Here is a 17,569-nt window from a genome sequence, read left to right as displayed (position 1 = left end):
CGAGGTGAAATTGGATTGTTCCCAGGTCATCAAAGCGGGCTATCACAGTCTGAAGATGGAATGTTAAGCAGAGTTCCATCGTGAGTTCCAGATATGTCAGCTCGACAATCTCAAAGAAAAGCCCTCAAGGATCGGTGGTGAGGAGGGCCCGAATTGCATTCGCAAGTTGGACTTGTTCTAGCGCGGCCCAATCTATACAGTGACCCACTTCAAAGGGTCGGGCCCGTAGAATCTGGAAAAGTTCTTCTTGGGGCCCAATGGGGAACTACAGGAAAGGGTGACGAATTTCTGCGGTAGAACCCGAGGAAGATGACGCTCCCTTCCATTTCTTCGAAGCAGGGATGGCGGCTTTCTTTCCTCGTGAAGACGACATGGTATATCTACAAGCAAAACCATTATTTCATCGTGATGAATGTTCAAGGTAAGACGAAAACAAATTCAAAAATGCAAAAGTCATAAATTAAAACTAATAATCTCAGTCACAACTAATAGGAACTTAATCAAAAATGATTAATTTTATGGTGTATCATTAGCATGATAATAGTATGAGTTTCATAAAAAAAAAGAAAAAAAATGACAAATAATTCTATGTAGCAAATTTTATTGATGGAAAGTGTCAACCCAAAAGGTATGAGTATTTCTATTATCCTAACCATAAATATTCACTTTAAACTAATCAAACGGAGCAGATAGGTCATGTAATGAGTAAGAATTTTAATATGAAAAAGATGATAACTACTCTAGATACGAAATTTGAGTGATAGAAAGATGAAAATAACATGAAAAATGTAGATTACTATGATAAATAGCATTAGAAATCAGTAAAATAAAAGAGAAAAGAGTAAACAAACAATAGAAAGAGGAGAATGAGCGTCAAAAATGGGGTTAGGAGCGGCGCACGGGCGTTCTAAGGAGGCCGTGTGGACTGGCAGCGACTAAGGTTAGGGATTTTAGGTGAGGGAGATGATGGATAGTGAAGGGTATATATAGATTTTGAGACACACGGCCAGGGGACACGCTCGTGTTCCCCAATTTTTTCCCTTGTGATTCTCAAATTTTGAATTTGGGCGTGTTTGACATTTGGCCTATGCCCGTGTTCCTTGGGCGTGTGGGTGCACACGGCCATGTCTGTCTTCGTTCGCTTCTCCCACGCCGTGAAAATAGGTCAACGCCGGTGTTATTTTGGAAGGTTTGCCCACGGTTGCTTGGCACGGGCGTGTCGCATGCCTATGTTAATTTGACAGGTTCAGCCACAATTTCAAGGCACGGGCGTGTTACACGTCAGTCTTGTTTTGGCATGTTTGCCCACGGCCATGTCACACGGCCATGTCTGTCTTCGTTCGCTTCTCCCACGCCCGTGTAAGTAGGTCCACGCCTGTGTTGTTTTGGCAGGTTCGCCCACGGTTGCTTGGCACAAGCGCGTCGCATGCCTATGTTAATTTGACAAGTTCGGCCAAGGTTTCAAGGCACGGGCATGTTGCACGCCCGTGTTGTTTTCGCATGTTCATCCATGGCCATGTCACATGGCCTTGGCGATTTATCGTAGCCCGTGCTGGGAAAATCTTTGCCCTGTTTCCATACAGTCCTAAGAATGCCCGTGTTCTTGGCTGTGTGTGCCTTCGAAAGCCTGCGTTCCATGAGTCAGTTAGTATGTTAGATGTCAAAACTAAAATTTAAAGAAATTAATATTTTTAGTGCTCGAGTTGCCTCCCAAAAAGCACTTATTTATAGTCTAAGCTCGACTTACCTCTCTATTGAATGGTCATGGTGGTTCGAGGAGTTTATACTCCTCATTCCTGCTCTCATCAAAACAAGGTTTTAGGCGGGTATTGTTTACCTTAAAAGTGCTGAACTTGGGATGACTTACTTCGACTGTACCGAATGGGAAAATGCTAAGTACCGTAAGAGGAATTTCTTCATTCGGTTTGGCAGTGACAATGTGAGGATCTGCGACATCTAATAAAACTTTATCTCCAACCTTAAGTTGATTTGGAAAGGTATCGAGCTTGTTCTGATGTAGTTTTGGTTTATCGTGTGTTCTCAGTTTATGTAGCCGCCATTCATCTAGTTTTTCGATTCGTAGCCTTCATTCTTCATGAATAGGTCCTCTACTATTGCTTGAAAATGGCTCATGTACTTTCTTCAAACTTATTTCCTACAAAGTAGGTTACACCATAATGTCAGTTTTAGTAGAATGGTTCAAACAATCACCTTCAATTTTCGATGTGTTGCCGGAATTGCGAGCTTGAAGGGTGATTGTTTCGTCTTCTACACAAAGTGTGAGCTCACCTGTGCCAACATCAATAATCGTTCTAGCAGTTGCTAAAAGGACCTTTATAAAATCGAAGAAGTGTTGCTATCCTCCTCTATGTCTAGAACAACGAAGTCAATAGGAAATATAAATTTATCGATTTTAACTAGCACATCTTCAATAATACCCCTAGAAAATCTTATAGTTTTATCTGCTAATTGAATGCTCATCTTAGTCTGTTTGGGTTTCCTAAGACCTAGTTGTTTAAACATTTTGTAAGGCATGACGTTAATACTAGCCCCTAAATCAGCTAATGCATTATTAACATCTAAACTACCAATTAAGCAAGGAATTGTAAAACTCCCTGGATCTTTCAATTTGTTGGGTAGTTTATTCTGTAGAATAGCTGAGCAAACTGCGTTTAGCTCCACATGCGACGTTTCATCTAACTTTCGTTTATTTGTTAGAAACTCCTTTAAAAATTTGACTGCATTTGGCATCTGCGAAAGTGCTTCAATAAACGGTAGGTTAATATGTAGTTTCTTTAAAAGTTTAAGGAATTTACCAAATTGTTCGTATAAGTGGTCTCTCCTTGTCGCAATGGGGTATGGCACACGAGGTTTATATTCTGAACTTACCGATTTTTGTTCATTTTGGCCTACCTCATTTTTATCTTTGCTTACCACCGGTTCTGGCCTTGGTTTTGCAACTAACTCTTCCTTATCTTGAATGCAAATCGCGTTGAGTTTCTCTCTTGGGTTAGATTCAGTGTTGCTTGGCAGGCTACCCTGTGGTCATTCAGAGATTAACTTAGCGAGCTGTCCAATCTAAGTTTCGAGCCCCTGGATTGATGCTTGTTGATTTTTGAGTACTGTCTCTGTATTCTGAAAATGAGTTTCTGACATCGAGATGAATTTGGTTAGCATCTCCTCAAGGTTCGGCTTATTTTCTTGCTGATAAGGTGGTTATTGAAAACCCGGAGGATGTTGTGGCCTTCGATTTCCATGACCGCCCCACGAAAAATTGGGATGGTTCCTCCAACCTGCATTATAAGTGTTACTATATGGGTTATTTTGGGATCTAGAGTTGTTGTTACCCATATATTGGACTTGTTCCTCCTCGATGCTAGGGTTGAAGGGTTGATATTCTGTGCACGCTCCTCCTCCATTCGAATCGCACCTCATCACTAGATGTACCTGAGTAGAACCACACAAACTGTCAATCTTTTTATTTAAGAGCTCTACTTGGTTAGATAGCATAATAACCGCGTCGAGGTTGAAAACACTAGCTGCTTTCATCTGCTTTATTCTCATAACTTGCCACTAATAGTTATTCAGTGACATCTCCTCAATAAATTCGTAAGCCACCTCAGGTGTCTTATTATTGATAGTTCCTCCAGTGGCTGCATCAATCATCTGCCGAGTCGAAGGATTCAGGCCATTATGGAATGCTTGAACCTTAGCCAAAGCGGTAACCCATGGTGAGGGCACCTTCTCAAAAGGTCCTTGTATCTCTCCCATGCATCGTAGAGTGTTTCTAAATCCATCTACACAAAAGAAGAGATATCATTACGTAATTTGGCTGTTTTAGCCAATGGAAAATATTTTAATAATAATTTTTCAGTCATTTGTTCCCAAGTAGTGATTGACCCTCGTGGTAACGAGTTCAACCATTGTTTAGCCTTATTCCTTAACGAAAAGGGAAACAACAGAAGGCAAATGGCGTCATCAAAAATGCCATTAATTTTAAAGGTATCGCAAAATTCTAGGAAATTTTCCAAGTTAGCGTTGGGATCCTCGTCCTACAAACCATCAAACTGAAAAAATTGTTGTAGCATTTGAATTGTGTTAGGTTTCAGTTCAAAATTATTTGCAGCAATAGCAGGTCTAACTATTCTTGACTCAGTTCCTATTAAATTAGGTTTAGCATAATCATACATAGTACGCGGAGCAGGATTTTGATTAACAGCAATCGCAGGAGGTAGCGCTTTTTCTTGGTTTTCAGCCATCTCCTCGGTTGTGGTTTGAATATTGTCCTCTTGCTCGTTCTCTGTGTATCTTAAGCTTCGCCTTATTTCTCTTTGGTTTCTGCGAACTATACCATCGATCTCACTGTCAAAAAGTAATGGTCCTGACAGGTTTCTTCTAGTCATAAACTATAAGAACCTGCCAGAAAAAAGGAAAAAAAAGAATTAGTAATAAAAATTAGAATAAAATTTAAATTGCAGTAAAAGTAAATGGCTAAAGTAATAAAAATCGAGTGTTCCTAATATCTTCGTTCCCCCGAAACGGCGCCAAAAACTTGATACGTGATTTTCGTGACAAGTTTTAAATATTTATAATGAATCGTTCTTGAAACTAACTAATATCACGATGAAGGCAAGTGTACCTATCAAACAGTAGTATAGTTTTAGCAAGACCGGATTGTTGAACCCAAAGGAACTAAAAGTACTAGTAATGATAGTCTTTTTATTATCTAGCCTAAGAATAATGGAGTTTGTTTTAACTGACTAATTAACTAAACTAAGAATTCACAGAAAATAGAATTGGGGAATTACTTTTTGGAAAACTCGATTGATTAAGACAATACCTAAGGAAAAATCCACCTAAACTTCACTTGTTATATGACTTTGAATCAGACGATTTATTCATTTGACTTGATCCGTAGAAATCCCTAAGTTATATTATTATCCCTCTCGAGACTAACAACGTCTAACCCTAGGTTGAATAATTGAAATCTCTTTCTAATTAACTCCCTAGGGTTGCATTAACTCGATCTATGGATCCCCATATTAGGTTTCACACTAATTCGAAAAAATCTTGTCACCCTATCTCTAGGCGCGCAATCAACTCCACTTATATGACAAATATACTCTTAGACAGGGTCTATTCCTCCTCTGAATAAGAGCTTAACTTGAATCAATATCCTGGAATATCAAGACAAGAATTAAGAACACCTAATTAAGAACAAGTCAAATATTTATCATACAATTCAGATAATAATAACAAGATCTGTCTTAGGTTTCATTCCCCTTAGGTATTTAGGGGTTTTAGTTCATAACTAAAAAGGTAAACATTCAAAAGAATGATGAATACAAAACATAAAGAAAAACCCAAAACTCTTGAAGGGAAATTGAGGGGAGATCTTCAGTCTTGGTGATGATTTCGGCTTCTAAGATGGATCGATCGGATTTCCTTTAGTAGTTCTCTGCTTACTCCTCTGTGTGTGTCCCTTTCCCTCTCCTCTAGGGTGTAGTTATAGGCTTTAGAATGCCTAAGAACCCTCAAAATTGGTCTTTTTCGAATTGGACTAAACTTGGGCTCGGCAGAGACACGCCCGTGTGCAATTACTTTAGGCCGTGTAAAGCCTGTTAAATAGGCACGGGCGTGTGGTCCACCCATGTGAGTCGTGCTTCGATTCTGCCAAATAGACACGGCTGTGTGGTCTACCCATGTGGGGAGGTCCAGGCCGAGTTGATTTCATATGTTGGCCCATTTTCTTCGTTTTTGGCCCGTTTCTCGTTCCTTTCACTCTCCTATGCTCACCTAAGTGTAAAATATGAAATTAAGACATTAGGAGCATCGAATTCACCAATTTTAAGGAAAAATCATTCATAAAATGTGCTAAGAATGGGATAGAAATATGTATAAATTATGGTTTATCAGGCTTGTTAGGCTTAAAGGGGTTTACTATGGGTTAATTATGAAGGTAGGCTTTTATAGAGTGAGTGGGTTAAACCTAAGTGCCTTTATCATATTGACATATCAAATCAAATTGTGTGGTCTTGACATGCATAATCAAGCAAGTTCTAGAATAACAAATCAATTCTGGCACACTCATAATAAAAGTGAGCATGAAAGGAATAAAATATGCTTTAAAGGCTCAAGATCTCACAAAAATTATGGCCTTTTGATGTTCAAACTTGTGAATTTCAACTCAAGATAATACCTAAACTTAGGGAAACAACCTAAAGGTTTTTAATTCTTCAAAAATCAACTTATCATGCTTGATTCCCTAATGTCTTAAAGTTTAAACAATCAATGCATAAATGCCTATGTTTTAATTCAAGACATATCAATAAAAATCATAAATTAATCAAAATTCATTCTAATAGTGAAATGAGTGATTCACGTGAGATTAAGACAAAATTTAGGGATTTCTAATGATGATATAAAAGTCCCCCCCCCCACACTTAAGATATACATTGCCCTCAATGTACAAAGATAGATATATTGACAAAGATAGATTTATAATCATAAGACAGAGAGAGAAGTGAAACTTCCTGAATGATGAATGAACTTCTTGAATTGGAGTTATGGAGAATAATCGGCCAAAACAATGATGAGGTTGGAAGAGGATACTCTGGCGGTGGTAGAGGTTGGGTTCCACAAATGCTGCGCCAAAAGAATATTATATCTCATAGTGGCTATGGTCGTGGTTGAGCAGGGCATGGCAGTCATGGAGAACCTTTCCCAGTGGAGTTTCAAGTTCCTAAGTAATAGTGAGCTTTGGAGCTCTTTATAACTGTGATAGAATCAGGAACTTTTTAGGAAATATATAACGAAGAATAATTACTCGTAATGAAATAGCCGAAATTAAAAATTGTAAAATAATAATTATAAAACCTAAAAATAAGCTTAAAGAAAAATAAAAAGTAGTCTTAAAATAAAATAAAAGTAAAAACATAAAATAATAAATAGAAGTTTTTAAATATCTTCATCGTTAGATGGTTTGCGAGGTGGTGGTGGCGATGAGATGTGGAAGTGCTGACAAATCTGATGTAGAGTCACATCAATGTGATCAAAGTGCTGAAAACATTGCTTCTCAAATCGTGTATGGCGCTTAGAGATATCAGATACGAAGCCGTCGCATGAACTGGACGATGGACGGGTGGTGACTGAGATGGCGGGTCCTCATGACATGGAGGGACATCATTAGTAATGTCCTCTGGGTCCTCCTCGGTGGACTGGACAAGGCAATACTGAGGAGGGTAGGTGCCACGTCCTTTCTTGATCATCCTCATGTTCAGCATGCTCGAGATGCCTTTTAGGGACATCTAGCCGATAAAAGTGAGGGAGGATGATTGTGCTCTTTGTTGAGGAGCCCAAAGTGTCGAGCCAGTTGAGTCACACAGTGCCCGATAGAGATGACCCCCACCGATGTCACTCCATCTGATGGTGGATGGCGAGGGCGATGAAGCAGGCAATGTCGAGGATGTGCCCGTTCTCCATGCTCCGTAAAAAATAAGCGTCATGGCTAGTGACGACACCGGTGCTCTCTCGTCTCCTTGTCAGAGTGTAAGCCAAGATGGTGTGTAGATACCTCAAGGATAGAGGGAGAGCCGATGCCTTGGAGCGGCTAGGATCATAGGTGGCTGAGGCAGGGATGAGGTCCCTCTAGCATTTGAAGGGGAGTAGTAGACGTGGAAGTGGAGGGTGTCGAGTTCATTGTCGTCCATAAACACCTCCATGTATAGCCCTAGTGCAACCACGAACTCGGGTACACTCAACTGGCGTACTAGACCACCAAGGCCGAACTGGAATGTTCCAGGATTGTCGAGGTTGGTCATGACGGTCCAAAGATGAGACGTCGAGCAGAGTTCCAATGTGAACTCTAGATAAGTCGGCTCGACGATATCCCAACGGGTCAATCGTTAGGAGTGATCAGACTGCATCAGCCAAATGAATCTGTTCAAGTATGGCCCAGTCAATGCAGTGGCCCACACCTGGGGGTCAGGCCCTTAATATCTGATATAATTCCTCTTGGGGTCCCAAAGGAACCTAAAGGAACGGGTGCCTAATCTCCGTGGTAGGACCTGAAGATGACGCTTCTCCTTTCCTCTTCTTCGAGGCGGGAACAGCGATCTTCTTACCACGTGAGGATGACATTGTACCTGCGTTGAAAAATCAAAGTTCAACCAATACGTCCTAAAAATAGCATGGAAGCACAAAACTAAATAGGAATATTTCATGAGACTTACATAATGGATGAAGTAAACAAAACTACTAAATATATCAAGTTATAGGATTATGGGAATAATGTACCAGGAATATGAATGAATGTATGTGGGTAAGCATAAATTTCATGGAACAAGGAAAAATGAAAGAGTATAGCATAATGTAGTAACTAAAATGACAAAATTTTTATAAACAAGCATGAGTATTTGATAAACATGTTAATTTGCATATTTTTTGTGTTTAATTTGGTTTATTGTTGAATTGAACCCTGCTAATTAAGTGTTTTTTATGATCTAATCTTGTGAGGGATGCAATCGGTTAAAAACGAGAAAAAATGGGCCAAATTGAAAGACAAATCATTGAATAGGGGCTTTTAGTTCTTAGAAAATCATCATTCATTTTGTATTCCTACTTCTATTTGGAATAGAAATACTCTCCTTTTCCCTTTCAAATTGGCGTTAAGCATTCTTCCATTTTTCATTTGGTTTTGTTTCTTTTCTAAAATTAGGCTAATTGCCTTTCAAGTGTTTTTCCTTTCCAATTTCCATCACCATCATCATCAATCTTCTTTCCAAGCTCACAAAGCATGAACAATTTCATTCTTAACTAAATTCTATCTTAGCTTTAGGCCTGTGTTCTTTCTGGTCGAGAATTGTGAGATTCCTACTCACGCCTAAAATCTTTCCAATCGGTATTCACCTTTTTCCTAAGTATCGAGATTGACAACTCATCCCTTAAAGTTAAATTTGATTCCAAGTCAAAGTGCACGTTGGGTTGGAGTTGTGTTTGCTTATAGTTGGAGATTCGAGTCATCCATGCTGTATTCAGATTTCTGAGGACAAATCGAGGAAAAAGTGATTGGGTTTAAACGACCCACGTAGTTGAGGCCGTTAATTTGAGTTGGGTTCTTCAGAATGCAAGGCTACCGGAATCTTGAATCAGGAACGCGTGTATCTCGGTTAGATAGTAGATAAGGGTTGATTTGCAGGTCGTACCAAAACCAGCTACTAGATGAGGAATTAATGGTTTGGGCGTTCTTAACTGCTATAACCAACTTATCGATTGGAGGAGAAGATTAATTTTCGAGGATCGATTCTTGATACGAAATTGACCGAGTCTAAGGCTAAGGCTTATTTTATTTGTTGCAAATTCTGAATTTAATTTCTAATTTATTTAATTAATTGTTTATGCTGTTTCAATTATCTAGTTTCTAGACATTTCAAAAATCCCTGATTTACTTTTATTTCTAATTTTCGCAGGTACAATTGGAGTCGTGGCCACGACCATTGTCGCGACCTTTGACACGATAGACAGTCTGATCATAAGCTATACACGGAAGTCGATTATCGCATCCAATCCTTGTGGACTCGACCCTACTATCACTCTTACTACTAATTAGAGTTATTTTGTAGGAATTATTTTTGGTGGATTCGACGCCCATCAAATTTTGGCGCTGTTGCTGGGGATGGAATATTTTCTAACTTTTGTTTGTCTACCTTATGACCAGATCAGAACCGGGAAATCTAGAGTCTGAGCCAGAAATTGAAAAATTGGCCCGACAACTACGAAGAGAAGACATACGACGTGGTAAACGGCCAAATCCCATATTTGAAACTATATCTTACACCGAAGAAATTTTTGACGAACCAGACAAGATGGCCAAACAAACTATACGCCAGCTCACAGTGGCACCGGATGAACAACAACCCTTATGTATAATCTATCCAGTAGGAGGGATGCTGTTCGAGCTAAAGTCAGGTTTGATCCACGCACTGCCCACTTTTCATGGACTACAAAATGAAAATCTGCACACCCACCTTAAGGAGTTCCATATGGTGTGCACTAGCATGAAGCCTCAGGGAGTAACAGAAGACCAAATCAAACTTCGTGCTTTTCCTTTCTCACTAGCTGACTCTGCTAGAAAGTGGCTATTTTATTTGCCTCTGGGATCTGTCAATACATGGTCTGACATGTCTCGTTTGTTTCTTGACAGGTTCTTCCCTACAGCCTGAGTAGCCGAACTAAGGAGGGACATCGTAGGAATCAGTCAAAAGGAAACTGAATCGCTCTACGATTACTGGGAGCGATACAAAAAGTTGTGTCCGAGCTGCCCACAACATGGATTGACTGAGCAGTCACTCTTGCAATATTTTAATGAGGGATTACTTCCGATGGAAATGAAAATGATAGATGCTGCAAGTGGAGGGGCACTAGTCAACATGACACCTCAAAGAGCGAGAGAGTTGATTTCAACCATGGCTGCCAACTCTCAACAATTCCGATCGGTTACAGAACCCACGAGACGGGTTTATGGGTTAAGTTCTTTGTCTCTAGAAGATAAGATTGATTAGCTGACTAATGTTGTTCAAACTTTGCTTTTAGATAAAATAGGCCCAGCACGGTTATGCAGAATTTGCCCCAAGCCAGACCACCCGACGGACTCATGCCCGATTTTACAGGAGGATTCGACAGAACAAACGAATACTTTCGGGAACTTTCTAGGACCGCTACGACCCCTACTCGAACTTGTATAATATGGGGTGGAAAGATCACCCGAATCTCAGTTATGGGACGAATCCACGATTCAATCAACCGTTCTAGCAAAGGCCGCCACAAAATCAACAGATACCAACCCCAAAGTCATCTTTGGAAGCCATAGTGGAAAGGTTAGCCAATAGTACTGAGAAATTCCAACAAAAAACTGGTATGCATTTGCAGGAGTTGGATAAGCAAGTGAGCAAACTCGCGCTCAAGGTTGGCCGTTTGGAATCCCAAGGTAAGTTACCGTCCCAAACTAAGCTAAATCCTCGACACAATGTAAGCGCTATAACGTTGAGGAGCGGTAAGATTTTAGAGCCCATACTTGGCACAAGTCCTACCCATGATACTGGTCGAGATGAGAAGAAACTTGACACAGAGGCTCCAGTAGAGTCAGCACCACAAAAGTCACTTGCAGTACCACCTTCGTTTCCTGAAAGACTTGCCCAATGCAAGAAGGAGCGAGACGAGAAGGAGATCCTTGACACCTTTTGAAAGGTGGAAATCAACATAGCTCTTCTCGATGCAATTAAGCAAATCCCACGATACACAAAATTCCTAAAAGATTTATGCACAAGTAAAAGGAAACTTCTGAACAATGAAAAGGTAAGTGTCAGAGAAAATGTCTCCGTCGTTTTTCAACGGAAAATACCGCCCAAATGTAAAGACCAAGGTATGTTTTTCATATCCTGTAAAATAGGTAGTGTTAGTATTAAAAAAGAAATGTGTGACTTAGGCGCATCAATTAATGTTATGCCTTTGTCAATTTATAAACTACTTAACGCGGGTCCTTTAAAGGAAACAAGTGTGATTATTCAACTTACAGATAGATCTGTAGTGCATCCAGAAAAAGTACTAGAGGATGTTCTTGTTAAGGTAAACGAGCTAATATTTTCTGCAGACTTCTACATTATCGATATGGAGGATGACAACTAGGCCAATTCATCTGAGATACTTCTCGGGAGACCATTCTTGAGTACAGCGCGAACGAAAATTGATGTTTGGAATGGAACACTCACCATAGAATTTGACAATGAAATGGTTAAGTTTAATGTTTATGAGGATATAGGACATCCCAATGATAAGTCACAAATCGTGCCTTGCAAGAATGTAGATCTCGATGTTAAGCAAGAGGAATTATCGATGATCCAAAAACCAATACGTGAAGATGTAATGAAGGCTTCGAAAGTAGAGTTGAAATTGGTTCCAGAACGTATAAGAATTCTGACAGAGAATAATGCAAACTTGAACGGAGAAGCTCAAAGACAACTCAATCCACTAATGATAGGGGAATCCAGGAAGGGTTTCAAAGATAATAGGCAACGGTCGAAAATTTTCTGCAAGAACATCCAAGTACACGAGATGGAAAAATTAAGTCTCAATGAGCCAAACGGATAACATTTATGGTCATCGAGCTAATGACGTTAAACAAAAGCACTTTTTGGAAGGCAACCCAAATTTATTTTCATTTATTTAATTTGCATATTTTTTGTGTTTAATTTGGTTTATTGTTGAACTGAACCCTGCTAATTAAGTTCTTTTTATGATCTAATCTTGTGAGGGATGCAATTGGTCAAAAACAAGCAAAAAGGGGCCAAATTGAAAGACAAATCATTAAATAGAGGCCAAATCAAAAGGATGGAGAAAGCCAAGGATTTATCATATATTTTGACTTTGTAAAAAGCTAAAAATAGAAAGATTTTATTTTGTATTATTTTATTTTATTTTTTATTTTTATTTTATTTTATTTTATTAATTTAGGTTAGGCTATTTTTAGTAAACCCCATGTATATAAATAGGGGCTTTTAGTTCTTAGAAAATCATCATTCATTTTGTATTCCTACTTCTATTTGGAATAGAAATACTCTCATTTTCCCTTTCAAATTGGCGTTAAGCATTCTTCCATTTTTCATTTGGTTTTGTTTCTTTTCTAAAATTGGGCTAATTGCCTTTCAAGTGTTTTTCCTTTACAATTTCCATCACCGTAATCATCAATCTTCTTTCCAAGCTCACAAAGCATGAACAATTTCATGCTTAACTAAATTCTATCTTAGCTTTAGGCCGCTGTTCTTTCTGGTCGAGAATTGTGAGATTCGTACTCGCGCCTAAAATCTTTCCAACCGGTATTCACCTTTTTCCTAAGTATCAGGATTGACAACTCATCCCTTAAGGATAATTCGATTTCAAGTCAAAAAGAGCTTGTTGGGTTGGAGTCGTGTTTTCTGACAGTTGGAGAAACGAATCGGCCGTGCTGTATTTGGATCTCCGAGAACAAATCGAGGAAGAGGTGATCGGGTTTAAACGACCCATGCGGTTGAGGCCGTTAATTCGAGTTGGGTTCTTCAGAACGTAAGGCTACTGAAATCTTGAATCGAGAACATGTGTATCTCAGTTGGACTATCGGTAAGGGTTGGTTTGCAGGACGTACCGGAACTAGCTACAAGAGGAAGAATTGGTGGTTAGGACATTCTTAATCACTATAACCAGCTTATCGTTTAAAGGAGAAGATCAATTTTCGAGGACCGATTCTCTACACGAAATTTACCGAGTCTAAGGCTAAGGCTTATTACATTTGATTACAAATCCCAATTTAATTTCTGATTTATTTAATTATTCATCTTAGCAGTTTTAATTATTTAGTTTCTACTCAATTTCAAAATCCCCTGCTTTACTTATTTATTTGCTTATTTTTCAGTAGGTACGTTTTGAGTCATGGGCACGACTCTAGCCAAGACCCTGGACACGACATTCTGTTTATAAGCCAAACTCGAAAGTTGATTAGAGTACCAATCCATGTGGACTCAACCCTACTATCACTCTACTACTAATTAGACCTATTTTGTAGGAATTATTTTTGGTGGATTCGACGCCTATCAGTATTTTAATATTCTAGCTATGAATATTCATTCAAAATAGTTCAATAGAGTAGAGAAATCATGAAATAAGCAACATATTTAAAGAAAATAGAGAGAAAAGAGTAAACAAACACAAAAGGAAAGAGCTTGGGGTGTCGGAATCGGTGTTGTTGGGGGCGCACGGGCTTAGGGGTAAGGCGTGTGAATTTACAGTGGCTAGGGTTAGGGATTTTTAGGGAGGGAGATGATGAATAGTGAGGGGTTTATATAGATTTTAGGGCACACAGCCGTGGGACACGCCCATATGGCCTAATTTTTTCCCGCGTATTTTGCGAATTTTAAATTTGGGCACGTCTGGCATTCAGCCCATGCCCTTGTTCTTTGGGCGTGTCAGTGAACACGGCCGTGTCTCACGGCTATGTCTTGCTTCAATCGCTTATCCCACGCCCGTGTATAGCCCACACCAATGTTCGTTTTGACAGTGTCGACAACGGGTGGATGGCGCGGGCGTGTCGCACGCCAGTGTTACATTCTCAGTTTCAACCATGGTTTCAAGGCATGGGCGTGTCTCACACCCGTGTTGGTTTGGTAGTTTCGCCCACGGCCATGTCGCACGGCCGTGGCAACTTATCTCATCTCGTGTTGGGGAAAAATCTTATCCTGTTTTCACATGGCCGTATCACACGGCCGTGTCTCCTCTTATGATGTGAGCACAGCCTAAGGCAAGCCCATGTTCCTGGCCGTGTGGAAGGAAAAACCCCGTGTTTTAAGATTTAGTTAGTAGGTTAGATGTGAGAAGCTAGAATTTAAATAAATTATCACTGTTAGTGCTCAAGTTGCCTCCCGAAAAGCGCTTATTTATAGTCTTAAGCTGGACTTACCTCTCTTCTGTATGGTTAAAGTGGTGCGAGGAATTTACACTCCTTATCCCTACTATCAACTTTATCAACATAAGGTTTAAGACGACTATTGTTTACCTTAAAGATGTAGAATTTGGGATGAATTACCTCGACTGTACTATATGGAAAAATATTGAGTACCGTAAGGGCAATTTCTTTATTAGGTTTAGAAGTGGCAATGCAAAGATCTGTTGCATCTAATAGTTCTTTGTCTCCATCTTTAAGTTGATTTGGTGAGGTATTGAGCTCGTCCTGGCTCAGTTTCGGTTTATCGGGTGTTTTCAATTTTTGTGTCTGTCATTCATCTAGCTCCTCGATTTGTAGCCTTCATTCTTCATAGATAGGTCCTTTGTTGTTGTTTGAACATGGCTCATATGCGTTCTTCGAAACTGTTTCCTGCATAGAGGGTTTCACCACATGATCAGTACTAGTAGCATGATTTATACAACCACCTTCAATTTTTGTTGTGTTACTCGAATTACAAGCTTGAAGGGTGATTGTTTTGTCTCCCACACGAAGTGTGAGTTCACCTGTACCAACATCAATAATGGTTCTAGCAGTCGCTAAAAAGGGTTGTCCTAAAATAAAAGGTGTGTTACTATCCTCTTCCATGTCTAGAATAACAAAGTCTACTGGGTATATAAATTTATCAATCTTAACAAGAACATCTTCAATGATACCCCTAGGAAATCTAATGGTTTTATCAGCCAATTGAATGCTCATCCTAGTTTGTTTGGGTTTCCCAAGACCTAGCTGTTTAAACATTTTATAAGGCATAACATTAATGCTTGCCCCTGAGTCAGCCAATGTATTATGAACATCTAAACTACCAATTAAACAAGAAATCGTAAAACTCCCTGGATCTTTCAATTTGTTGGGTAACTTATTCTATAGAATGGCTGAGCAAATTGCATTCAACTCCACATGTGACGCCTCATCCAACTTTCGTTTATTTGTTAAAAGCTCCTTTAAGAATTTGACTGCATTTGACATTTGCGAAAGAGCTTCAATAAACGGTAAGTTAATATGTAATTTTTTTAATAATTTAAGGAATTTACCGAATTGTTCTTCTGTACGGTCTTTCCTTGTCACGTTTGGGTATGGCACACGAGGTTTGAATTCTTTACTTACCGGTTTCTAGTCATTATGGTCCACCTCACCCTTACCTTTACTTACTCCAGTTTCTTGCCTCGGTTCTGGTTCAAGTGCAACTAACCCTTCCGCATATTGAATGGTAATTGCATTGATTAGCTCCCTTGGGTTAGATTCAGTGTTACTCGGTAGACTACCTTGTGGTCGTTCAGAAATTAGTTTGGCGAGTTAGCCTATCTGAGTTTCAAGCCTATGGATTGATGCTTGTTGATTTTTAAGGGTTGTCTCGGTATTCTGGAAGCAAGTTTTTGACATCGAGATGAATTTTGTCAAAATCTCCTCAAGGTTTGGCTTCTTTTCCTGCTGGTAAAGTGGTTATTGAAAACCCGGAGGATGTTATGGCCTTTGATTTCCTTGACCGCCCTACGAGAAATTGGGATGGTTTCCACCAACCTGCACTATAAGTGTTACTATACGAGTTATTTTGGGGTCTAGGGTTATTGTTACCCATAGATTGGACTTGTTCCTCCTCGATGCTAGGGTTGAAGGGTTGATATTCTGTGCATGCTCCTCTTCCATTTGAATCGCACCTCATCACTAGATGTACCTGAGTAGAACCACACAAACCGTTAATCTTTTTATTTAAGAGTTCTACTTGGTTAGATAGCATAGTACCCGCATCGGGGTTGAAAAAACCGGCTGCTTTCATCGGCTTTGTCCTCATAAATTGCCACTAATAGTTATTCAGTGACATCTCCTCAATAAATTCGTAAGCCACCTCAGGTGTCTTATTATTGATAGTTCCACCAGCAGTTACATCAATCATCTGCCGAGTCGAAGGGTTCAGGCCATTGTGAAACGTTTGGACCTATAGCCAGAGTGGTAACCCATGGTGAGGGCATCTTCACAAAAGGTCTTTGTATCTCTCACATGCATCGTAGAGTGTTTCTAAATCCATCTGCACAAAAGAGGAGATATCATTACGTAATTTGGCTGTTTTAGCTGGCGAAAAATATTTTAATAAGAATTTTTCGGTCATCTGTTCCCAAGTAGTGATTGATCATCGTGGCAACAAGTTCAACCACTGTTTAGCCTTATTCCTCAATGAAAAGGGAAACAACCAAAGGCGAATGGCATTATCAGAAACACCATTAATTTTAAAAGTGTTGTAAAACTCTAAGAAATTTTCCAAGTGAGCGTTGGGATCCTCGTCCTGCAAACCTTCAAACTGAACAAACTGTTGGATCATTTGAATGGTGTTAGGTTTTAGTTTAAAATTATTTGCAGCAATAGTAGGCCTAACTATGCTCAATTCAGTTCCTGTTAAATTAGGTTTAGCATAATCATACATAGTGCGTGGAGCAGGATTCTAATTTAATGGATCAGCAGCAATCGCAAGATGTAGCAGATTTTCTTGGTTTTCAACCATCTCCTCGGTTGTGGTTGAAGTGTCGTCCTCTTACTCGTCCTCTGTGTATCTTAGACTTCGCCTTCTTTCTCCTCAGTTTTTGGAACTGTGCGATCGATCTCATTGCAAAAAAGTAGTGGTCCTGACGGGTTTCTTCTGGTCATAAAATAGAAAAACCTGTCAGAAGAAAATAAATGAAAATTAGAAAATAAAATAAAATTTTAAATTGCAATAAAAGTAAAATGGCTAAGGTAATAAAAATCGAGTGTTCCTAATATCCTAGTTCCCCGGCAACGGCGCCAAAAACCTGATACATGATATTTGTGATAGGTTTTAAAGATTTATGAATGAATCATTCTTGAGACTAATTTAGTATCACGATTAAGTCAAGTGTACCTATCGAACAGTAGTGTAGTTCAGCAAGACCGGATTGTCGAACCCAAAGGAACCACGAGTACTAGTATTTACTTCCTTTTTATTATCTAGCCAAAAAATTAAGAGATTTGGTTATCTAAACTAATTACTAAACGAAGAATGCACAGAAAGAAAATTTGGGCAAATACTTTTGG

At 39.3% G+C, this 17,569-nt stretch overlaps 2 non-coding genes across 2 annotated transcripts; both read left to right on the top strand.

Annotated features, from left to right (window-relative positions):
* Nucleotides 1–3,723: 3,723 nt before the first annotated feature.
* On the top strand, nucleotides 3,724–3,830 carry LOC128293495 (small nucleolar RNA R71). The gene has a single exon (XR_008283676.1). It is a non-coding gene; the product is annotated as a small nucleolar RNA R71 (small nucleolar RNA).
* A 12,646-nt stretch (nucleotides 3,831–16,476) lies between these two features.
* On the top strand, nucleotides 16,477–16,583 carry LOC128293562 (small nucleolar RNA R71). Its single transcript, XR_008283743.1, has one exon. It is a non-coding gene; the product is annotated as a small nucleolar RNA R71 (small nucleolar RNA).
* The last annotated feature ends 986 nt before the right edge of the window (nucleotides 16,584–17,569 follow it).

This window comes from Gossypium arboreum, chromosome 5 (assembly GCF_025698485.1).
Source record: "Gossypium arboreum isolate Shixiya-1 chromosome 5, ASM2569848v2, whole genome shotgun sequence".
NCBI lineage: Eukaryota > Viridiplantae > Streptophyta > Magnoliopsida > Malvales > Malvaceae > Gossypium > Gossypium arboreum.
Note: the sequence above shows the minus strand (reverse complement) of the source record. Positions and strands in the feature narration are given on the sequence as shown.